Source organism: Lontra canadensis, unplaced genomic scaffold (genome assembly GCF_010015895.1).
Source record: "Lontra canadensis isolate GAN:19392208 unplaced genomic scaffold, GSC_riverotter_1.0 scaffold15, whole genome shotgun sequence".
NCBI lineage: Eukaryota > Metazoa > Chordata > Mammalia > Carnivora > Mustelidae > Lontra > Lontra canadensis.
Window position 1 is genome coordinate 26,014,597 of NW_022631009.1, and position 25,408 is coordinate 26,040,004.

The following is a 25,408-nucleotide window of genomic DNA, read 5'->3' on the forward strand; positions in this document are numbered from 1 at the left end:
TCAGCACTTGGCATACATAAGTTAAAAACTGACAGGATCTCTACACTTGAGCAACTCACATTCTTGAGGTAGAGAAAGATAATAAGTAGATCACATAGCAAATAGGTAAATTATGTATAAAGTACAATAAAAAGTGATGAATGACAATAAGCAAAAGAACATGTAAAGTATTGGTAAGTGGGCTCTGGAATACTTGAGTTAGAGAAGCTGGGGGTTAAGATATAGGGGGAGCATAGGAAGATTGCTGTTATCAGTGTGACATTAAATGAATATAATATTGATAAGTCTTAGCAATGGTGAGTGACAAGAGTACATTGAGATGCTGTGCCTCAATTCTGTCCTGTAGCAGTGAAAACTATGAAACCTGCATTTGCTCCATTCTCTGGATGTGAGGAATTCAGAAGCCTTGTTTTGAAAGTGGAGGGGCATGAGATCAAAGCAGTTTTGATTAATGATTCACCTCCTGAATTATAAGGGGGCTATTAACTGAAAAAAGGTCGTTATTATGATGTGTACACTTAAGAAGAGAAAAAAAATGCTGTCAGTGAATTATTTGTAAACTATCTTGTTTTTAGAATGTTTACAGTCATTATCACATTGGATTAAATTTCAATAAACTGAAAAAAAAAAGTAAATCTGAACATTTTCAACTGGCTACCTTTTATCTACATGTCATTTGCCAGTTAAAGAAATAGCTAACAGCTATACATTTGAAATTATATCCTCAAAATATTTGTAATATGTGATCCATCTTTCTTCCATGCACATGAAATAATTCTTGTATCATCTGAAGAATATTTTGAGATATAATTTTATTTCAGATTTCAGAGACAATCTTGCATTGAAGTAATCAAAAATCAAACAAATACAGAAATATGTATTTAATAATGTATGTCAGTTCTTTCCAGGGAGTTCATTCTATATATGTGCTATATAGCTATAATTTCAAATATTATACAAATGAATGAAGAAAATTTTTTGATTATTAATTTTCTGAATTTTGCAAAGGAAGTTTTTCCTTAAGAAAAGCATATCCATTTTCAAGGTTTTATTAAGTGGTTTCAATATAGTCCTATGGGCTAAAACCAAGATTTTCAGGCACAGACTTTGGGGATCACAGGGATTTCTTAAAAGAATTCGCATGAAAAATAATTTCTTTACATGTTTTAAACAAAATTCACCCTAAATGCCTCTTTATATTCTAAGATGACTTAACAGAAAGAGTAATATGCATATTTGACCTATTACACAGTCATTTTCCAGCTACCAAGAGGGCTAATTTGGATATTTAAACTTAAAAATTTAAGGCAAAGGACTGCTGAAAAATATTAAATAATTTGATATTATATTTCTTATTTTAATATACCCAATGAATTTCATATATTTTGACAGAACCGTAATTTCTGCAAATGATCCAAATTGGTACCCCCAAATTTTAAGCTATATGCATATTCATCTAGACCAAAGTGTTAGCACATATAATTATTAGATTCTAATTTACATTTCAACTTATCACAAATTTAAATGTAGCATGCCTGTCATTACATGGTAAAGAATTCTGAGAAACAAACTGAGGGTTTCGGAGAGGAGGAGCGTGGGGGGTTGGGTAAGCCTGGTGGTGGGTATTACGGAAGGCACATACTGCATGGAGCACTGAGTTGGTGCATAAACAATGAATCTTGGAACACTGAAAAAAAATTATAAAATAAAACTAAAAAAAAAAAGAAATAAGCATATTCATAACATACATCTGGATGCTTTAATTTTACATTAGTCACTGACTTCTTGTTCAATATCCCTAAGATACATTTTATTTTCATATTAGGTTAGTTTGTACTTCATAATTTCTTCTAATGTATATTGGTGCCTATGGGGAAATTTCAAATTATATATGTTCCAAGTATTGGAGCAGAAGCATAAGTTAAAAAATAAACAACTGAAGCATGGATAACATGAGACTCTCCAACTCCAAAGTGAAGATGTTAACTAGAAAATTATTTTTTGGAGTTTAACTATTTGGATAAATACTTGCAAAACTACTTTGCAATAGTCTTACTCATATAGGGTAAGTTGGCTAGTGCTCATTTTATAAAATAGTAAAGTGCTTGCAGAACAACTCACCAGGACAAGCTATTTCAAAAGAAAATGTTCAAGATAAGAAATTCAGTGGCAGAGACTCATTATCCATTGTTCTAACCTTATTTCCTCATTGCAGACAGAGTTTTGATATGTATTCTTATGTATATGTAGCACAGTAATTTCTACTGGGTGTTTAACTAGATAGCAAGGTGTAGAGTTCCATAAATTTGAATGTATGCTTCAAACATCTGGAGCTATACATATGGGAAATATACAGCTGTGTTTATTTCAATGATTACACATTTACATGCATACAATACATTTATTTAAATGTATAATCTCTTATATATGTGAGACTAAACAAATGCATTTGCTGTACTTACTTGAATATGCAATTGAAAAAGGATTCAAATAAATAATTCACTTTTATTTAAATCTTACAGTATTTATTTATATAACATACTTATTAATATACAGTCATAGCTCTTTCTTTTTAGTCTAAAACAAATATTTTTAAAAGATTAAAGAAACATAATGGTGATCATGAGTCATACAAATCAAGAAATTTTGTGGAGAGTTATTTATAGTTAGTGAGCTTTCAGAAGAATTTGAAAATTCAGCAGGACAAGAGAATAAAATCATTTGCAATTGGAATGTGTCTTTTATCCCAACAATTTTATCATAGTATAGTGGACATTTTTAATTGAATCTCAAAGCACTTGTCCAGAAATACTGTTTTGTTTTTTCTGTTATTATTACTACTGTATTGGACAAGATAAACACTTCTGGGTATTGGTTTAATATAGAAGGAAAAAAGTTGCACTATTTTAAAACCACACGCATACAAATCTGGTTAAGAGTATTAAGATAATCTCATTTAACTCTACCTTTATTTCTAGGAGAGGAACTGGAGACCAGCAAATGATTTAGGAGAAAAGAAAATAAAATTACATTTTGGATTCAATTCCTGGTCCTGATATCCTGAGAGATTTCAGAGACCTTCTAGTTAGTCTATTTATATTTGTCTCAGTCCTTCTTTATTCTGTGTGCTATTTCCCTTCTCAAGGGCTTTTTTTTTTTTTTTTTTTGGAAACTAGGATGTGCTGGCCTACAGGAAAATGACTTACACTAGAGCAAGGGAAAAATTGAAAAATTAAATTGGAAATTGCATAATTTTAAGAAAGAATTTTAAATTCAATTCACCACAGTAAAAAATAATGACTACAGGCACTTTTTCATTTGTTGAATGATTGAATAAATGTAACCTATCTGAGCCTCAGTTTCATTGTTCATAGGCCTTGGATAATAACAGCTCTGTTGGGTGTTGAGAGGAGTACGGGATTATAAGGTATAAATCATTCAACTGTTAAATGCTTTCCAAAAATAATATCTTAGTATTTCATTCCCATTTCGTAGACGTGAAAACTGAATAACTGGACATACCTCCAAAGTTCTATTGTTGCTCATGATTCAGGAATCACTTTTCCTAGATTAATTAATCTGTGAAAAACTTCAATCTGCAAACAAAGTTGTTTTCAGAGATAGTAGATAGTTCATGCTTCCTTCCTCCAAGGTATGCTTCCCGGAGAGTGGGGATGGGGAATGTGTGTATTAGGTGAGAAGCCTTCAACAATCAAAAGAACGTACTCTCGTGTTTTATATTTCTCAAACGAGTTATAGTCCTTATTTCTAATTTCTGGGGTCACCTCGTAAATCAAGTATTGGAGTTTGGGACTCCACGCTGGAGGAAGAAGAGGCCGCAGGGCGGGCTCCTCGGCGTCCCAGATCCGCGCACAGGCGGGAGAGAGACTGACCAATCGGAGCGCGGGCTGGGGACTGGTCGCGTCCTTTTCCTCCGAGCCCCGCCTCTTTTCGTACCGCCCGTTGGGATTAGGGGTGTGCGGCCGGCTCGTCCCGCCCCTGACTCTGAGTGACAGGACCGTGGACAGCAACATTTCCAGCTAGACCCGAAGTTTGTCGGCCCTTGCCTTGGCTGAGCTGAGGTGTGTGTGTCCGGCGAGGGCGAGGGGGCTGGGGAGGCCCTGCCAGGGAAGCTCGGGGTCAGGGACTGAAAGCGGGCGCACGGCCTTAGCGAGCCCCCAAAGCGTTTAGGAGATGGTCGTTCCGCCCCTGAGAGCGGCACTTGGGCGGGCCGTGTGGAGGGAGGCTCTGGAAGAGGGGGAACCCGAAGCCCGGGAAACCCAGTAGGTATGGTAATAACTTAAGGACCCCTTCTGGCGAACAGGACGCTCGCGGTGGGGGTGGGGATGGCGGGTCTGGTGTTGGGGAGCGGGGTGGGCGTGGCCGCCGCTGTTGCTAAGGAACGCGCGGTTCCCGCCCTGCCAGCGTGTCCGGCTGGGGCCCTGGGCCCTGGAAATTTTAGTCCCGCCCACCTCCCGAGACCGACCTCTCACTTGGCTAGGGATTGGCTTCCTTGTGCTGTCAGTTAATTAGCGTTCGTTTATTTTACTGTCCGGCTCTCCCGATCAGTAGTTGTCTGGCGTCCCTCCCCAGTATTACCCTTCTCCGTCCTTTCCCCCTTTCCCCCGCCTTTCCTTCTTAATAAGCATCTGCAGACCAAAACAGGCAGCGTGAGGTGGCTTTATTTGCACGGAGGAGGGGGGCGCTGGAGTGGGATGGGGAGAGGATCTTTGCTTGGTTCTTGGTGAATCCCTGAACCCACAAAGTGTTGGTGTCCATGTGGATGGCTAGGGAAAGGTGGATAGGAGATCCAGTCTTTTCCACCTAGAATTCTTTTTCTCACTGGTGACCGTTTGAGCACAATGAGCAGCTCCGGAAGTCGAGGCTATTCGTTTTTGGACAGGCCTCAATACATGATCTCCATGTCTTCTGTGGAGAGTGGGTAATATTAAGCTTTATGTAAAGCCCCTTGGCTTCACTGATCCACCTTCAATGATTAACTGTAAGATGGTAACCACAGAAAACCACTTCAGATCTCTTTGCTCTTACCAGTTGGCCCCAAATGATTCAGCAGAACAAACATTCCAGAGAGAAAACACAAAAGGAGCTAAAAATCTGCTTTTACTTCCTTCTGCTAGGTTTACTGTATAAATCCCCAAGAAGGAAGCTTGTACTGCTTGATAACACTGGGGAGAACCTTGACCTATAAGTCAGAAAACAGGCGGGCTTAGGAAATACTGTCCTTGGGCAGTAACTTTCATAACTTTTCTCATCTATAAAGTGGGGCTTCTGTGCCCTTTGTTCCTAAAGAGTAAGAAGGGGTAATTGATTATGAAAGTATTATTAATGATCTACACAGATATAAAATGTTACTGATTACATTTTATCTTTTTGTCTGTATAATCTGAATTTGTAAACACAGAAGTATGATTATTCAGCTTAAATATTTTCAGACTTCCTTTGTGACTTCTTTTATCATTGGAACTACTCTGGGTCTGTAGTTCCCTCCTTTATGTTAATGATTCTGTAATAGTTCTGGTTACATAGCACCTTAAATGTTTTGTGTGACATCCCTCTCCCCCCTTACTTGACATCACTGGTTTTTCAAAGTATACACATAGCCTGAAAGGATTGGGAAAGATTACCTTCTAATCCAAAGATGAATGACCTCTTTGGTGCCATATACCGCTTTGAGAAGCCAAGGAAAGCTGTTGACTCTCCCCTTAGAGAAAGACACAGTTGGAAGCCTAAGTGGTCCTGGATTAAGATCCTATTTTGGATCAACTTCTTGAGGGATAAGGAAATTACTCTCCCCCTTACCTCATCTCAAAGAGAGAGTGAGTATATAGTTGGGAAAAGAATTGGGTCTTTTTCCTTTCTTCCACAATGCATTTACCATAGTTTAATTCAGAATCTTAAGCCAATCCTTTTTTTTTAAACTATTTAATAAACAGGAACTACCAATAGATTGTTGCTGTCATTTCAAAACCATGTAAGCTGTAATTTTTTTCAAATACCTTTTGATCATTCTCTTAAAGGATATTCTTGTACTTATGCCAGTGGAAAGAGAAGTTATTGTCAAATATTTTGAGAAAATGTGAAATGGTATTTTTGAGATTAACATTAAATACATAAACTTTCTCTTCTATCAAAGTCCATTTTGGACAAAGAAAAACTGATTATGTTTAGCATATGCCACTTGAATACCATAACCTGACTCCTAGACTCCTTTCTACAACTTAAGTGAGTCATCTTTTGTACTATTTTAATTTCTTGTGGCTAAAAAATATTGTGGTTGGTTCCACTGTGGCTCTTTTCTTGGTTTCTATATTTAAATAAAAGGCTATAAATGAGGTTATTTTGTTTGCTGAATTTTCTTATCGAGGTTTATCAATAAAGCGGGCATCTGTAGTAGATATTATCATTAGGGAAAACACTGGAAAAAGAAAATATATATTGCTTTTGTAATAAACATAAGAGTATTTAGGAGCACTTGTTTTCTTTATTAGCATTTATAATTTCATTTGAATTGTTCAGTATTTGATTATCCTTTCTTAACTCCCATTTCTGGTGGAGAAGCTGGTATAAAGACAAATGGATTAAAGAAAGCATTCTAATGAAATTAAAGTTTTTAGGGCCTCAATAAATAATAGCTTTTTTTCTCTCTTGAGTTTGTTAACAGGTGGAGTTTACAATATCAGCTTCATTACTAAATAGCTGATTGGGCATAATAATTTCAATAGGAGAATAGAAATGAATACTAGTACTTCCTGTCCCTTTCTACCTCTGCTTCTTTTCTCAGAACCTAGACTTCAGTGAGAGAAAATTTCAGTTTGCAGAAAAGATGCACTTACCTGGAATTACTGATAGGCATGGCCCAGGGAGGAGAGTGAAGTAAAAGAAGGAAAACCTCTAGTATTTACAGATTTGCAGTAGTTACTGTCTACCCATTGGAGTAATATGGACCAATGGATTTCAGCCATCAATCAGATAACTCTCCTCTTGGGAAGCCGCAAGTAGGGAGTGGGATCTGAGGCCAGGACTGTTAACCTAGTGTTCTGATTTTCTACCCTGGGTGATCCCTTTGGGTCATTTGAAATACGCAGAGGTGTTTTTAAATTATTACTATGTGTTTAAAAGCTCCTGGCTTTTGGGACCCTGTGTATATAGAGGTACAGCTCAATGAAGAATTTTCTTCCTCCCCTCCAAAGCCAAAAATACCTCCTTTGAGAACCACTCTTCCAGTGAAGTTCCTCCACATGGAAACATGAGGCTAGGCCAGATTTCTCCCGAGTCTTTGTTCCTCTGTATTCATATTTTTGATATCAACAGATTTAGCTCTAAGTGTGACGGTTTTAATAAAAATATTGCTTAGAAATTGTCGTTTTTTGGTATTCTCCCAGAATGTCCAAAACAATATTAATGGAAAGTAGTGATGCATATTTTATAATATTTGATATCCTCAAGACATATCTAACTGAACAAATAAGGATCATAGATTCCTAGAGCTAATTCTTTTCACACCTCTTACATCCATACCTGTTAAGTATCTTTGCAACAACAGAGTGAAATAGGTATACAGTTTCATGAAAAAGAAAAAATGATTTCTTAGCCTCCTAATTTGGGAATGTTAAACAATAGAAAGATAAATACTCTGTACTCAGAGGTTTAACAAATTCTGTTTTGTTGAATCAGAAGGTGGAGACAGTTGCATAAGTGAGAGGATCTTATCAGTTTCATGGTTTTCAAGCCACTGAACATGGAGAATGACAACAGGATTAAAAAGATGCTTAGTTCTTCTATAGAAGTATTATGTAGTGGGTGCCTGGGTGGCTCAGTTGGTTAAGCGACTGCCTTCGGCTCAGGTCATGATCCCAGAGTCCTGGGATCAAGTCCTGTGTGGGGCTTCCACCTCCATGGGCAGTCTGCTTCTCTGTCTGACCTTCTCCCTTCTCGTGTTTCTCTCACTCTCTTTCAAATAAATAAAGAAAATGTTTTTTTAAAAAAGGAGTATTATATAGTGATATAGTTGCAAAATTAGAAGACCAATTAGACTGATCAACTTAAAATTTTGGCAAAGAAAAAAGGAAGATGGTTAAACCCAAAATACATTTTATCATAGATATTAAAAATATTCGAATATTCTAGGATGTAGAATAATAAATTATATGGGTACCTGTGACAAAGTCCTACTTGTGGATTATAGTTTATATCTACACTAGATAGAAGGTACACTGGACTGAAAGGTTTTGGCTTAGCTCCAGCAGTAGATACATTATTTTGGGTGGAGTGGGGGGTGGTTTATAATGTTTCAGGCATCAAGTTCCTTATAACTGAATATATACAGTTGAAGATTTATGAGGTTATTCCATTTTTATGAAGAATGTGCTTGAACATTATAATACATTCTCATTATTCACAGTGGTTCAGTATAGCACTGAATCTCTCTGGGCAGGCGCATATCAGATTTTTTTAAGGATGGAAAGGTATAATTTTAAAAAGAACCAGTTTCTGATTCCATTTTGTCATTTCCTAGGTGTCCATTCTCTGCCTCCTCTCCTCTCCTCAACATCTCCACCCCACCCCCCATACATACATATATACATTTGGAAAAGACTCGACTAGGTAGAAATGATCTGTATAGTCTCATTCAATGCCAAAATATTCTGGATAGATTTAGCATTTGAAATGAATAGAGTAGAATAAAAAAACCCCACAAATCCAAGGAAGAGTTAAGCATAAGATTCAATGAAATACCTGTGAAAATCAAGAATTTTAAGCTACAGAAGAACATTTGAGGAAATTCTTTGACATCTAATACAAGAATTCATGGCCTCTATGGATAGGAGAACTCCATATAAAAAGGACAGACAATGATTAAGTGACAGTAGAAAGATAAAAAGGTAAAACAAAAAGATGAGGAAGAAACTAAAAATGAGAACTGTATTAATTTATATTCTTGCTTTAACAAACTGCCACAAACTTAGTGACTTTAAAAACCACAAATTCGGGGCACCTGGGTGGCTCAGTGGTTAAAGCCTCTGCCTTCGGCTCAGGTCATGATCTCAGGGTCCTGGAATCGAGCCCTGCATCGGGCTCTCTGCTCAGCGGGGAGCCTGCTTCCCCTTCTCTCTCTCTGCCTGCCTCTCTGCCTACTTGTGATCTCTGTCAAATAAATACATGAAATCTTAAAAAACAAAACAAAACAAAAACCCAAAAAAACCCCGCAAATTCATTACCTTATAGATCTGTGTAGTTCAGAAGTCTGACATAGTTCTCAATGGGCTGAAATCAAGGTATCACTAGGGCTGCATTCCTTTCTGGAGGCTCTGGGAGGGGATCTGTTTACTCGGAAAAAAATATATACTTAAACCATTCATCAGCTGACTATGTTCCATGGGCTACCCAAATCTGGCTCACTGCTGTTTTTTATGACCCTTGAACTAAGAATAGTTTTTGCTTTTAAATGGTTGGAAAAAACAAACAATATTTTGTGGTGTAAACATGGATTTTAAATTTTGTTTACAAATAAAGTTTTATTGGGACACACCTACACATATGTTTACATATTGTATGTGGTGCTTAAACTGCAGTGTTGAGTAGTTGCAGCAGATAAGCAAATGAGTGGGTGTGTTGCTTTGTATTGCTCAGAGCACTACAAATTGATGCGACACAGTTATAATTTGATTTTCCCTCAATCTTCAAAGCCTAAAAATTTATGATCTGGTGTTTTATAGGAAAAGTTTGCAACTCTTGCCCTAAACTATAAACTTTAGTGTATAAGATTGGAATTTTCTTTTTATTTCAAGGTACCCAAATTTACTTAGTAATTGCTTTGCAGTGTTCTACTCCCCCCCCCCCCCCCCCCGCCCTGCCCCTGCTTTTCTTGGTCTTATATGGACTGGGGTTAAAAATAAGTCTATTATTCTTTATATTTAATCATACAAAATTTCTTTTTTTCATCTCTGTGCCATAAATGAAACATACTCATGTAAAGATTTCAGAATTTCATTTCCAAAGACTTTCAGTTAATTATTGCAGTATTGTAAGAAATAGTAATACTTTATGTATACCAAAAATCTGTGTACTTATAGAGATAAGCATGTACTGTATTAAGTTACGTATCAATCAGTTAATCAGCAAAGATCTGTTTGTCAGACATAGGTGAATTATATAGGGGGAGTGGCTTTGAAAGGTTTTGAAGGATGCCTGTGAATTTAAGGTAGGTAAGGCTGGGGCTAAAGTAACATCAAGGCAAAGAGAACAAGATTTGTAAAGCTACTAAGCTGTCAATAGGATCACATAGATGGGAAATGAAAGAAATTCAGTGGCTGGAACACAGAAAAGTGGCTGGAGTGGAGGCAATAAAGACCTGCTGGCCCAGGCCGAGATGGCTGTTTTATATGCCATACAAAGCAATTTTCATCTTATAGGCAGTGAAGATCCATTTTAGATTTTTATACTGTAAAGCCCATGTGATTGGATCGGTATTTTAGAATAATGGTTCTTAAATTTTCAAATATAGCACTCCCTAAATTTTTTTAATGCTATGAATATACCATCATGGAACAGAAGTTGCATTGGGATATACCCTCGCATGTCGTATTTATAACAACATTTTCCTTGAGGGAGGATATATAGATAATCCTCTAATTATCGTAGAAACTTAAATGGTACATAAATTTTGTGAGCAGACTATTAAATAAACTGAAATAATTTTAAGATTTCAAAAGATTAAGAAGTTACCTATAATGTAAAAAATATAATCTGTCTGGCCTCTCCTGGGTACACAAAACTACTTTAAGACCAAACACAATATATATGTTTGCACACTGCACCAGTTTTATATATGGCTTATAAAAACTTGAGATAGACGTTTAGTTATGGACCACTTTAACACATTTGGATTTTCTTTTCTTAGATATTTAAAAAACAATGTTTAATGCTTAGTGTTTCTTCAAATAAAATTAGTGTATTTTGAATGCCTGTAAAGAATTGGACTAAAACTGTATCTCACTTTAAACATTGATTTAGATATATAATAAAAATAGTATTCCAGATAATATTTTCTCACATTTATATAGACTTTTATATTTGCCACATTATTTTCATAAAAATGATCTCATTTCATTCTTATAATAATCTCTGATATATATGAGTTCTTTACTCCATTTTATAGATTTGAAGTCTATATCTCAGAGGGATGATCTGAACATACTCTTCATTGTAGAGGAAAGTGAGTATGCTCTATGATTAGGTAGATTTGCATTCAGATCTGTGCCCTTTTCTTTGTTAACTGTGTGTGCTTAGAAAAGTCACTTAATTGTTAGGAAACTCAGCTTTCCCAGTTGGAGTTAATTGTACTTGTCCCACAGGAATGTTATGAGAATTTCTTTCTGATAATACATGTGACATGTAATGCACAGTAAATGGAAACTGCTGATATGATTATTGTTGCTAATATTAATCATCATCATTAATAAGGGTCCAATACCCATTATTCACATTTTCAAAACCCAAAACTTATTTAAAAAAAAATGGTTTTGCAAAATAAATTTTTCCCCAAGTATTACATAAACTCAGTTGAGACAAAACTGTATTTAAAATGACATGGAACTATTTATGTAGTGTTTATTTTTCTAGTTATTGTCAATAGTGATAAGATTCTGCTATGAAGTATTAATATACTGTCCCTACATTCCTCTAGGATTGTTTTGTAATTACAGTAAATGAGACATATTACCTCTCTGTAATCTAAAAACCTTTAAGACACAACTGGCCCAAACATTTTAGATAAGGACTACAGATATATATTATTATGATTCTTTTATTTTAATAACCTTATTGAGATGTAGTTCACAACCATTAAACTTATTATTTTAAATGTACAATTCAGAAGTTTTGTAGCATATTCACAAAGCTGTACAACCATCACCACTATGTAATTTTAGAATATTTTCATAACCTCAAGAAAGAAACCCTGTACCCATTATCAGTCATGCCCCATCTCTTCTGCTCTCACTCCCAGCCTTACCTAACTGTTAACCTGTTTTCTGTCTCTATAGATTTTCTCACTCTGGACATTTCATATAAAGAGAACAATAGGAATTATGTATTAACTAGACTTTTGTGATTGGCTTCTTTCATTTAGAATAATGTTTTCAAGGTTCACCCATGGTGTCACACGTATCAATATTTCATTCCTTTTTTGGTGGAATAATATTCTATTGAATTGTTATATCACATTTTATTTATCTGTTTTTTGGCTAGAAGAATATGCTGCTATGAACATTTATGTGCAAGTTTTTATGTGGACATGTGTTTTCATTTCTCTTGGGTAAATACCTAGGAGTGGAAATGCTGGGTCATATGGTTACTCTATGGTTTTGGGGGGAACTGCCAAACTGTTTTGAAGATGGCTGTGCACCATTTTACTTTTCCACCAGCAGGGTATGAAGATTCTAGTTTCTCTACATCCTCACTAACACGTCTTATTGTCTGTCTAGTGAAGTGGTATCTCATTGTAGTTTTGATTTGAATTTCCCTAGTGATGAATGAAATCTACTGTCTTTTCATGTGCTTATTGGCAATTTGTTTTTATTCTTTGAAGAAATCTCTATTTAAGTCCTTTGCCTTCTAAAATTTGGATTATTTGCATTTTTACTGTTGAATTGTAAGAGTTCTTCATTCTGGGTATAAAACCCATATCAGATATGTGATTTCCAAATATTTTCTCCTGTTGTCTGGGTTGTCTTTTCACTTCCTTGGTCATGTACTTTGGAGCACAAAGGTTTTTCTTAATTCTGATGAAGTCCAATTTACCTATTTTTTCTTTTGTTGCTTGTATGTTTGGTGTTATATCTAAGAAACTATTGCCTAACCCAAGGTCATGAAGTTTTACTCCTCCATTTTCTTCTAAGCCTTTTATAATTTCAGTATTTACCTCTAGGTCTGTGATTCATTTAAGTTAAATTTTGTGTATGGTAAAACAGGACTTTGATGTAGGAAAGATGTTAAGGTTCAGAGCCAACGGCCAAGAAAGAATTCTTGAGACGTCTTTGGTCCAAAAAGGTGGTTTCATTAAAGCACAGGGATAAGGAACTGTGTTTTCAGAAATAGCTGCACTGGGGTCATGAAGAGTGGCTGATTATATACCAACTTTCAAGTTGGGAGGGGTTCGGGATAATGTTATCCCTTTTTGGATTTCCAGGACCTTGAGGGGACTAGCTGTTGTTGGGAAGAGGTCATTTATTATTGTCTGTCAGTGGGTAATAAACTTGGGGGATGATTGCCAACATGCATCTTGGAGGGGGATGCGTTGATAGCGAGAAAAGATGTTTCCAAAGAGATTTTTATGTGTTAAAGTAGACTTACAGGATCCTGAGGGTCAGATTAAGATTGCCTTTAGCCCTTAGCAAAGTATTAACATCGGGGCAGTTGAGTCCTTAGAGGAATGTCACTCTGCCTGTTTAAAGGACTTGGCAGTGGGCTGTAGGTAGTAAGGAAATTTAGTTATTCTTTTTGCCTTTGTTTTCCATGTCAGACTTCAATTTTATTCTTTTGCAGCACCATTTTTAAAAGATTATGCTTTTGTATTATCACACTTGAGCTGGATTATTATCACTATTTAAAAACAGCCTAAAGGTTGCAAGCTATTTTTAATGATATGATTAGAATTAGTGAAACTTGTGTTCTCAAATGTTTGGGGTTAAATTTTGAGTTGGTGTTACTATTATGAGACAATGGTTTGGAACCATTGTCTTACATAGATAAGAGTATCTATATAAGGGCAATTGCAATATAAAACTAGAGATAAGTTCAGTGCCTGACACATAATAGGTATTCAGTAAATATTTATCAAACAAAAATGAATAAATCATCTATTATTTGATTGTTTCCTTTCTTGCTTTTTAATGGGAATTTAGTTTAGAAAGTAACATATTTAAGCAATTATGGTTAAATAAAATTATTTTTATAGGTTGACCCTGTATAAATTACTAACAGAAAACAAATTCAAATTGGTCTCTTTATATTCCTATTCAATTCTAAAATATAGTGAATACATCTCTAACTACTTTTTAGATAATTACTATAAAATGAACCATTCTTAAAGTGTGATCTGCAGAAATAATGTTACTATTTATTACAGTGGAAAGGGGGTCTTTAATTAAATAAATTTTAGACACATTGGGTCAAGTAAATTTAAATAGGCTTCTCTATTACAGGATTTCTCAGAGCTTTGTTTTTGAAGGTATGCTTTGTGAAAAAAAGAGCATGATACGCAACATTTTCTGAGTATATTTGACCAGAGAAACTTAATTCAAGGAATGTGTAACAGACTTAGCAAACCAAGAAACACCTCTTAGAAAATGCTACCACAGTGATTTTATTTTGTAGGTATTAGGGCACTGGAGATCATCCATTTATAATGTTTCCATATACTCTACTTTGAATTCCAGTAAGAAAAAGCAACCAAGAGCATTGTTATTGGTATCTGGAATTGAATTTGCCAGGAATGCAAGCGCAGCTTCCTCAGTAAAGATCTTGCCTTTGGAAACGTCTTACCCCTTGGCAGCTCTCCAGAGTTCAGACTTGGCAGCATCAAGGACACAACACAAGGTGTGTTTATTTGATTTAACATTTGGCAAAGGCAAAAGGTGTTTTGACTTGTGGTTTGTTTTCTTTCACTTGTTTTTTTTGTTTTTGTTTTTTTTTTTTGGTTTTGTTTTGGTTTGGTTTGGTTTGTTTGCTTCTGGCAATGAACTTGAGTTTGGAATGTAGTTTTTATAGAAGGCAGTATTACAATGGGAGGATGATTTTATTTTTATTTGTTTTGTATTTGGGCAAATCTAAATAAAGAGAGCAAGATCCCTAGAGCTATAAATCTATATCTGATTTTTTAAATCATTCAGTTTTATTGTCTACTAGGATTTGTTTCTACTTTAAGCACTTGATCTCTCTCTCTCTCTCTCTCTTTTTGTACTTGATCTCTCTTATGTTTGATACACTATGATACTTTGGCACACTACTATATTTTGGTAGTTATATATGGATTATAATCAATGTCTCTGTATAGTAAGTAATAAGCAGATTGAGATAATCATAAAATGTCATTCAATGTCATTTTTAACCTTTCTTGATTAATTGGTATATCTGTGTTTCACCTGTTTTGTGGGAGAGGAAATATGTTGTACAATCAAAGAATATGGGCCCCCATTATATCTCTGACCTTATCCTCTGCTATCCTCTTCCACTCTTCCTCCACGCAGAACTTTTCAATGGCTCTCTGTTTCATTCAAGATAAAAGCTAAAAGCTCTTAAACTGGCCTCTTCAAGAGATAGTTCCTTGTTACTGCTCTAATTTCATCTCTAATCACTCACTTGCCCAACCATACTGGCTCCTTTGTTGTTCTTTGAACATGCCAGGCATGTTCCCCCTCAGGATTTTTATACCATTCTCTCTACTGAATGCTCTTCCCTAGATATCTGTATAGCACATTGTTTACTTTCCTTTGGGTCTTTATTACAAGATCACCTGGTCACCATCCACATATCCCTGCTCTATATTTTCCACTTAGCATTTATCACTATATAATAAACTATATATTTTATACTTACTTGTCTTGCTTATTGTCATTATCCTTCACAGGAAAATCAAGTCCTATGAGGGCAGATGGCTTTTTTTTTTTTTTTTTTGCTTTGGTATTACTCTATCTCTAGCAACTAGAGTAGTTTTTGGTTCTTGATAAGTGAATGAACGAATTACCAGTTAACTTAGCAAACGTCTCAGTGTTTCACTTACCATGAGTGAGGCACTTGTGCTAATTGGTAATCCTACATGTGGTGTCCAAATGGAGCATCTCTTCATTGGATGGGGGGTGATGATCAGGTAGAAGCTGTAGTGCAGGGGGTGAAAGAGTTCACCTGAGGCAGAACAAAGGAAACAGAAGTTTATTGAATATACTGCAAGGGAGAGAGGTGGGCAGAATGGTAGAGGAGAGGCTGTCTGCAATGAGTTGGTGGGTGGAGGCTGTTAAAGGGGGAAGGTGAGGCGGTATAACCACCTATGGAATTCTCCTTTTTGGTTATCTGTGCCTAATTGTAAGTACCCTATTGGTCAGTTAGGGCCTATGGATATTTTGAGGTAGGCTCTTGATGGGCCTTTTTCTATATTCCATTGCTCAAGCCTGTTTGCCTAAAAGCTGCCTCTGCAATACAGAGATGGAAAACACAGTTCCTGCCCTTCTAAGGACTGTTTGAAGGGAGATGGATGGTTATAGCAGCCATCTTACTACAGTGTTGTGTTGTAATGAGGTATGAATACAAAGCTATCATCATTTGGAGAAACAGCATTTGAGTCAGACTGTGTTGGGCTCATGGAAGCCTTCCTGAGAAAGGTAACCTATTTTTTTTTTTTTTTTAATCAGCTGGAATAGCCTAGGTTATGCTGTAGGAACAAATAAGCCCAATTCACAGTGTCCTAACACAACAAATGTTTATTTCTCACAGAGACTACATGTCTAAAATCTGTTAGTAGGAAAGCTCATACACTTCCATGATCCAGATGCAGCAATGGGAAGAGAGTGGTTAATTATGCACTGGCATTTAGAGTTTTATTGGTCAAAACAAATTTCAAAAGGGGGACTGTGAAGTGCAATATCGTCTCTACCCAGAGGGAGAGGAAAACTGGAAGATATGTGAGTAGAATTAATGACTACTGTTATACTTTTCTACTGTTTTAAAGGAGTATAAGATATCAACGTAAAGAGAAAGTATTTCAGAGAAAGGAAGAGCATGGGCAAAGGGTAAGCTGTTATGGAGTGTGGTAATTTCAGGGAACTGTATGTAATTCAAAGTAGTTAGAGCACAGTGTTGGTGTGGGATAAAGATAGGTTAAAGAGATTGGGGGGAGAATGGGGGTTTGATTACACAAACTATGGAATTAGAACTCCATCCTGAAGCCCATAAGGAAACACTGAAGGATATAATATACTTCAGGGGGATTTGCTTGATTAAACTTAATTGACAAAAGATTATTCTGGAAGCAGTATGGGGGATGGTTTGAGGGGAGCAAGACCAGAGACAGTAAGACCAATTATGATACGCAATAATGCTGGTGAGACTGCAGATGAATGCAATGACAGAGAAAATGGTAAAGGAACGGAACAAAAGGTAAAAGGGCAGGAAAAGTGTATATACATGGAGGTGGACTCCAGGGCAGAGGGGGAGCCTTGGTGGAAGACAGGACACTTCATCCACTGAGATTATAGTAGAGGTAACGGCATGAACAGTGTTTGTACCTTAGCGTATGTGTGGATTTATGTGTGTTTAATGTGTGTGAGAGAGTAAGTTAGAATAAGCTAGCAAGTGAGCAATTCTTACCTAGTGATCTATATATTCTTTGTGACTTGGGAAACCAGCTCATGTGCCTAGAATAGAATGAAGGTGGGTGGAAGACTTCAGGAGAGCCCTACAAATTGTAATGGCTACTGAGTCAAATGGGACATACAGCCAACTTGAGGCAGAGACGTTGCTGGGAAGTGTTATGCACTTGTTAAAAATCAGATTATACACTTTACTATAGAAATTGCTTTGGGAAGCTCGGTTGCTTTTTCTTTAAATTGTTTAGAATTCAGTAATAATTTAAAAATATACACTTGAAAAAGCTTTTGTGTATGCAGCTTCCATTAGATGGACTCAAGAGATACAATCTAGTTCCAGTCCCCAAATTTTGGTTAATGTGATAATAAGGACCCAATTATTTCATAACAGAAGGAATACAAATTTCTAAAACTAGTGAGGTAGTTATCCAGTGCTTTTATAAAATCATTCTTTTATGATATGCTTTCAAATAAAGTAGTAAATGTGACAGTAAAGTTTAATTTTTTTAAAGAAGACCGAGAAATGATTGGAATACCTGTGATATTTTTCTTAAAGGTTTTAGAAGACATTGCTTAGAAAGTTCTATGATTTAAAGGATATTCTAAAATCATGTTTCTTGTTTCCCATGTATATTAGGACTATGGTTAAAATATTTGGGATGCTGGGATGCCTGGGTGACTCCCAGTCAGTTGAGCATCTGACTTTGGCTTGGGTCATGATCTTGGGGTCCTGGGATGGAGCCCCAGAGTGAGCTCCCTGCTTGGCTGGGAGCCTGCTTCTCCTTCTCCCTGTGCCTCTACTCCTGCTTGTGCTCTCTCTCTCTCTCTGTGTGTCAAATGAATAGGTAAATAAATCTCAAAAAAAAAAAAATTTAGGATGCTACATTTATTATTGCAAATTGAAGTTTTGAGACCTTGATGAAAGAATCAGTTTTATCTAATATCATACTATTTCCCTAGAGAACCATACTGACCTGCTCAATGCATGTGGTGGGAATACAGATACATATGCATATAGATATATAAAAATATTTTTTAGGTATATAAATTTTATATATGTAAACTTGTACAACTTAGTACAACTCCTGAGGAGGAAATAACAAAGAATTGATGGGAATGTTGCCCTGAGAAGATTTTTTTCTTAGATTGGAGGGTAATTAGGAACTCTTGACAAAGATTAGAGATAACGGTTACTAGTTTTAAAACTGGGGACTAGTGTTTAAGCCCATTTGTTTGTTTGTTTGTTTGTTTAGGAGCCTGCCATTTTCCAAAGTATTTATTTTTTTAAAGATTTTATTTATTTGTCAGAGAGAGAGAGTACACACAAGCAGGCAGAGAGGCAGGCAGAGAGAGAGGAGGAAGCAGGCTCCCTGCCAAGCAAGGAGCCCGATGAGGGACTCGATCCCAGGACCCCAGGATCATGATCTGAGCCGAAGGCAGCGGCCCTACCAACTGAGCCACCCAAACATCCCTCCAAAGTATTTTTGAGTGCTTATACTGTAAGCATGAAAGTGGTACTATCTTACTCCAGAATTTCCAATACTTGCTAACAGTAAGGGGCACCTGAGTGGTTCAGTGGGTTAAAGCCTCTGCCTTCTGCTCAGGTCATGATCCCAGGGTCCTGGGATCGAGCCCCACATCAGGCTCTCTGCCTGGCAGGGAGCCTGCTTCCTCCTCTCTCTCTGCCTGCTTCTCTGCCTACTTGTGATCTCTCTCTGTCAAATAAATAAATAAAATCTTTAAAAAAAAAAGTGCATATGTAATTTGGCATCTTAAAAGTAAATCCAAAGATACTTTTGTTGAAGCCACTTAGCTGATAGTAGAGGATAGTTAGGAGACCAAATAGTAGCAAAAAAGTATACAATTTATATGTAATTAAGTTAATACAGAACAGCATACAATTTATATGTAATTAAGTTAATAGTATATTCTCAGACCATTCTTACACTCTAAGAGCTTTAACTATAAAGGAGCTCATTTACTTTTTAAATGAATGTAAGGTCATCAAGTTCAGATTGTTTTTGTTTGTTTATTTGTTTATAAAAGCCATTTGGACTGTGTGGCCCCTCAGCAATGAGTAATTGATTAAACCAGCATGATGTAATGATACTAATAATATTTAATGAACATTTACTATGTGAGAAGCACCATGTTAAGTACTTAATATATTTAGCTATTTAATTTAGTGCTCACAATAGCAGTATGGGATAGGTATTCTTACTGTGCCCATTTAAAAAATGGTGAATGAGCTTAGCTTGGTAAACAACTAAAAAGTAATAGAACCAGAAAGGAAGTGAATTAAAATAGAGAAGAGTTAACCCACCTTTTATCAGTCTCATATTCCTATAAGAGTTAGAGAATTTATAGTAATATTTTAAAACTCAAAGCATTTTTAATTGTTTATGATAATGAACCATAAAAATATGGATGATTTAACTTAATGTAACTGTCTTCTGAAAATTGTTTGCTCAAAAACATGTGTGCCACCATTTTCTAATTGTTTTGGATTCTTAATATATAAAAACAAAGATCCCTACTCTTGTGGTACTATGTTCTAGTGGATGGGATTCAGAAAATAAACAATAGACTACATTTAATATGAAAAAGCCTTTTTAATATTTTTAAATAGTTGGTAGATCTAAAGTAAAACAACTTTTCTTTTGGAACACTGATAATCTAATTGTTCACATCATTTGTAGTGCCTACATCAAATCATGAAAAGGATGAAATATTGATATAAAATGGTCATTTATGTTAAATAATTAGAGATTAAATATTATTGACCATTATTTTGAAGACATCTCTTCCTCCCCTCCCTTCTTATACACTGAAGATGCAGCATTCCAAGAAAGCAATTAATTGTCTTTTGTCATTTGTAAAAGAACTTTGTTTTGTGTAATTAAAGATCTGGGTGGTCTATGGCTAAAATGGAATGAAAGTGAATTAAAAAAAGTCTTTGGACATATTTTTCCTATGAAGGACACAGTTAAGTGTAGTCTTAGTACCTTAAAATAATAGGAAATGCTCATGATTGAAGATTCAATTTTGTTCTTTTTGTTCAGCTATATCAGTGTGTCTTTATATGTGTATGAGAAAAAGAGGAAGGGAGAGAATAAATATGGGAATGAATTATGTCAGGGCTTCCTAGGTACCTTTGTTACAGTAGCTTTTCAGAATCCTACCACTGTAATTCCAGAAATTGACTAAACATTTACATATATTGTTAAAATAGAGGACGCTATTTCTTTCTGTCTTGGGTTTCTTCTACTTTCTCTTCAGTGATCTTAGTATCCTATACAGGATCTTCCTTTATGTATGCATCTCCAGTAGACCACTCTGCACTGCTTTATTTGGTAGGCTATCTTTCATTAATTCTCTTTTATGAATGCTTTAAGGAGTTAAATAATGGATACGGTTTATGGACTTCATTATTGAAGTAGTAATGATGTGATACAGTGAAAAATTAAAATGTTCAATCACAAGGTCATTAACAAAGAATGAAAAATAATTAAGGGCAAAAGAAGAAAGACGGTTTTAAGATAAAATCCAAACTCGTATATAAGACCACTGTGTTGAGAAAGACATTGGAAAGATTTTTGCAGAGGATAGAATCTGTATTAAAAGAAAAGTCCAGTTCTGTTAGTAACTAGATTTTTGTATAGAAGAGATAACGAAAGTCTTTGGCACAGGCTGTAAAAAGGTTTTGGAAAAAAGTAGAGGTAACAAAAGTGACAAGTGTAATTAAAAAATGAACAGTAAGGAGTATGATGCATTAAGGAGAAATATGGTCCTATCAGAAATTATGATTATGGCCAATAAATGTGAAAAAGTTTGAGAACATTTGTTTCTTTATTAATTGCTTTAGATACTTTATTCATAGATTAAGAGTTGCTTACTTTCATGAAATCCTGTTTCCTGATATGAGCTAAACAGGGCAAGTTTAAAGGCAGGGCTCAGAAGAGTTCATAGCCTTTTTACTACATTCATTTTTAAATGCCTTATTTGAAAGAGGATGTCCTAGTTTATGATTTTCATATTTTTTTCCCTTTTAGAAAGAGGCAGATGGTATGAAAACTGGACTCCCTTATTTAAAGGGAATGTTGATATTTATAACCAAGCTTATCTCCAGCAAGATTTGTTTTTTGCAGCTGTTCCAGGTTGGAAAAAAATATTATATTAAAGCCCTGGCTTGTTTTTCTTTCCATATTTGGGGGGGGAATCTTCAGAATGTGAAAAAGTGATGTTTGATTTTAAACATGAATGCAATGTAAACTGTGATTTTTTCCTTCTATATGTGAATTTTCTGTTTGTATGCTGTGATGATATTACTCTTTTTGTTTCACTGATCTTTTTCCTAGATACATCACACTTGAAAAATAATTTACTCATCATTTTCATATCATCAAAGTATTCTAGGAAGTATAGTAGATTTTTATTAAGAGTTAGCCTATTTTATTAAACAAACCATTTTCTAACTTTGTATTTTGGTATTTTAGTCATTTTCTTTCTGCCCAGAGCATCTTTTTCACTGGGAAGTTAAGGGTTTTTTGTTTTGTTTTGTTTTGTTTTAATAGTTATGTTATTTAATATCAGACATATATTTTTCTTTTTAATTTTCTGTTCTTTGCTTCTGTTTTTAATAGAAGCTGCTGGACATTTCTGGGGATGTAGTTTAGTAAAAATAATTTAATTGAAAATTAATTTTATTTTATACTTAAACTTACTATATGGAGCTGTCTATTTGGGTGCATGATAACACTAGAATGAATATCTATGCTTGTACACACATAAAGTCTTTGTACATATTCTGTATATGCACCCACACATACACGTTTTTTCATAAAGAAGGATGTTTTTGTAGTAAATATATTGATTTATTATGAATAAATGTGATTACTGATTTATGTAGAGATAATTTATACATACTGCTTGTCAAATTAAAGCAAACCCCACTATTTATCTTGAATATGAAATTTTATGCAAATTATGATTGTCAGACTTGTGTATTTTTTCTTTTTAATAATTGAAACCAACATTTTTATTTAAAAGTTTTTATTGCTTGGGACATCTGGGTGGCTCAGTTGGTTAAGCATTGGACACTTGATTTGGGCTCAGCTCATGATCTCAGGATGGTAGGATAGAGCCCTGTACCAGGCTTTGTGCTCAGCATGGAGTCTGCTTATCCGTCTCCCTCTTCTCCTCTACCCCTCACCCCTTGGTCGTTCTCTCTCTCTCAAATAAATAAATAAAGTAATAAAGTAAATCTTTATAAAAATTTTATTTCCTGTCTTTCAGCACTCACAGTTAAACTATTTTAACATCATGAAGACTAGCATATTGCTAAATCTTTGAAATAAACCATTATTAGTATAGTTTATTTCCAGAGATTATCTGTTTTTCTGAGTAAACCCTTTAAACTTCAATCTTTTTTTTTTTTTTTTAAGATTTTATTTATTTGTCAGGGACAGAGGGAGAGCGCACAGGCAGACAGAGAGGCAGGCAGAGGCAGAGAGAGAAGCAGGCTCCCTGCCGAGCAAGGAGCCTGATGTGGGACTCGATCCCAGGACGCTGGGATCATGACCTGAGCCGAAGGCAGCTGCTTAACCAACTGAGCCACCCAGGCGTCCCTAAACTTCAATATTTAATTCAAAAAATTATCACTCTCTCTCTCTTTAATTACATAGAACATGAATACCTTTAATTGATTTTATCTATTCAGTTTATTACACATCTTTTATTATTCCCTTAGTCTTTGTAATGATACTCAGAGTTAAAAGTGTAAAGTGAAGGATATGGGAATTCTTTGTTGGTTATCGCTTCTCTCTATCTTTTTTATAAGGAATGCTTTTCATGTTCATTGCACAAACGTCATTCTTTCCTTGCTTGAGTGTTTGCCTAAGGTAGGTTTAGTAAAAATTTAAATGCAATTCTCAAAATTAAGAAACAAATCAACATGAAGTACTTAATGAAAGGTGCTAGCATTCTGTTGCTCTGTCTTCTCACCATGTAACAAATCAAGTGATTCTATAGAAGGTATGAAACTGTGCAAGTAAAAATCATGCACATTACTGTTCCCTGTTTTCTTGTGATTGCTGCATGTTCTCAGTGGATACCTATATGAGTGAGCATTTAAGGACCATGTGACTGGGGTCCTCTATATTCATTTTCTATTTCTTTAGCCAAGAGATCCAAAGTATGTTTTTCAAATTATTTAGAAATAATAAAGATGAAAAGATATTTTTTCAATCAATACCTTACATATCTGAAGACATATAAGTTCAGATACAAAGATCTGGGGCAGAAATAAAATGAACTTTTTTATTATATGACATGGCTGAAGGAGATGCTGTGTTTAGTAATTTAAATGTAGATGTAATGGAGTATAAAAGAAAATGAAATAAAATATATTTATAAACTATATTAAAATAATTGAATTTTTAATCAGAAAACATTTATGTATTTCCTGTGCTTGTGGCCTTTTATTATGAACATCAGTGATCATTATTCTATTTGTTCACAGGGGCAAATAGCAAATTACTGACAATAATCATTCTCTTTTGGAAATATCTTCTAGAGGACCTGATTCAGAGGTAAAATGTTAACTTACTGAAGGAGGATTTTATCAACACTGTTGAAAATTAGCCAGTGGGAAAGAGATAACTTGCAGACTACTAATGCCATTTTATAGGAGAATAAAAATTGATTCTAAAATAGAAGCCTCTAAGACATATGTTAAAATAGTGACATTTTAACTTACTAATAAGAATATAGTTTAAGAAAGGATTTAACATTCTTTTGTCTTTAAAAATAATTGCTAGTAATAGCCTGCATAGCTATGTTTAACTGATTCAATAATCAGATATCAGATGACCCATTCCCAGATATATATTAATTAATTTTCTATTGCTGCATAGCCACTTACCATGAACTTGGTGACTTAAAGCAACAACCATTTATTAGCTCCCAGTTTTGTAGGTCAGAAGTCCAGTGTGGCCTGGCTGGGTTCTCTGCTCAGGGTCTTACAAACCTGAAATCATACCAGGGTGTTCAGGGCTCTGTGGAAGAATCTTCGTCTAAAATCAGATATGTCGTTGGCTGAATCTAGTTTCTTGTGGTTGTAGGACTGAAATCCTCCTTTCCTCTTGGCTCCTTTAAGCCACTCATATGTCTTGCCACATGGCCCTATCCAGCAGTGGAGAATTTCTCAGGCATCAAATCCCTTTTAGTTTGAATCTCTCTAACTTCTCTGACCTCTAAACCAAGATTTAAAGTGCTCTTATTATTAGATGAGTCCCAGTTTGAAAATATCCCTATTTTAAAGTCAGCTGATGTAGACATTAATTAAATCTGTGAAACTTCTTTTGGTATTTAATTTAACATAATCATAGAAGTTATATTTCATCATATTCACAGATTCTGCCCATACTCAAACTTTGATTTACTCTGTTCTCAAGATCACCTCATTATTTTTGTAGATAATATGAGGTCTTTCTTACTATACCCACTTAACATTTTTGTATTTACATTTGACATACGGCTTCCTACGTCTCTGCAACTATTATCATAGTTTTTTTTTTTTTTTAAGATTTTATTTATTTATTTGACAGAGATCACAAGTAGGCAGAAAGGCAGGCAGAGAGAGAGGAAGGGAAGTAGGCCCCCTGTTGAGCAGAGAGCCTGACACCACCGGGCCTGGGATCATGACCTGAGCCGAAGGCAGAGTCTTTAACCCACTGAGCCACCCAGGTGCCCCATCATAGTTTTTTCTTATCTGCATTTAGAACAGGATAGACATAGGGAATCCACACACTGAGACTCCTATTTTTGAAAAGCAGCTTGTGAATTTCTAGGCAAAGTTACTGTGGGTCTCTGACACTCACAACTGTTTTTAAGAAATCACACAGTATCCCACTTAATCACAAAAAGCTGTAATATATTTAGGAATTGATGTGACAGGAATATAATAATGAATTATAAGGTCATCAGATTTCGATGTATAAGTTAAGCTTGGGTACAATACTAGGGGG

The 25,408-nt window shown here is 35.3% G+C and overlaps 1 protein-coding gene across 14 annotated transcripts in view; it reads left to right on the top strand.

Moving 5' to 3' along the window:
* The first annotated feature begins 3,955 nt into the window (after window positions 1-3,955).
* The window catches only part of TRIQK (triple QxxK/R motif containing), a 93,276-nt gene continuing 71,823 nt past the window's right edge, over window positions 3,956-25,408 (top strand). For 3 of the 14 annotated variants that reach the window (XM_032858725.1, XM_032858732.1, XM_032858734.1), the window contains exons 1-3: window positions 3,956-4,082; window positions 11,180-11,236; window positions 14,460-14,619. The gene's annotated coding sequence lies outside the window, so the exon portion shown is untranslated. Of the gene's footprint in view, window positions 4,085-4,115; window positions 4,288-11,179; window positions 11,237-14,459; window positions 14,620-16,536; window positions 16,698-21,433; window positions 21,539-23,901; window positions 23,972-25,408 lie in introns of those variants that run through there. The other 11 variants (XM_032858721.1, XM_032858730.1, XM_032858737.1 and 8 more) reach the window with 9 other exon arrangements.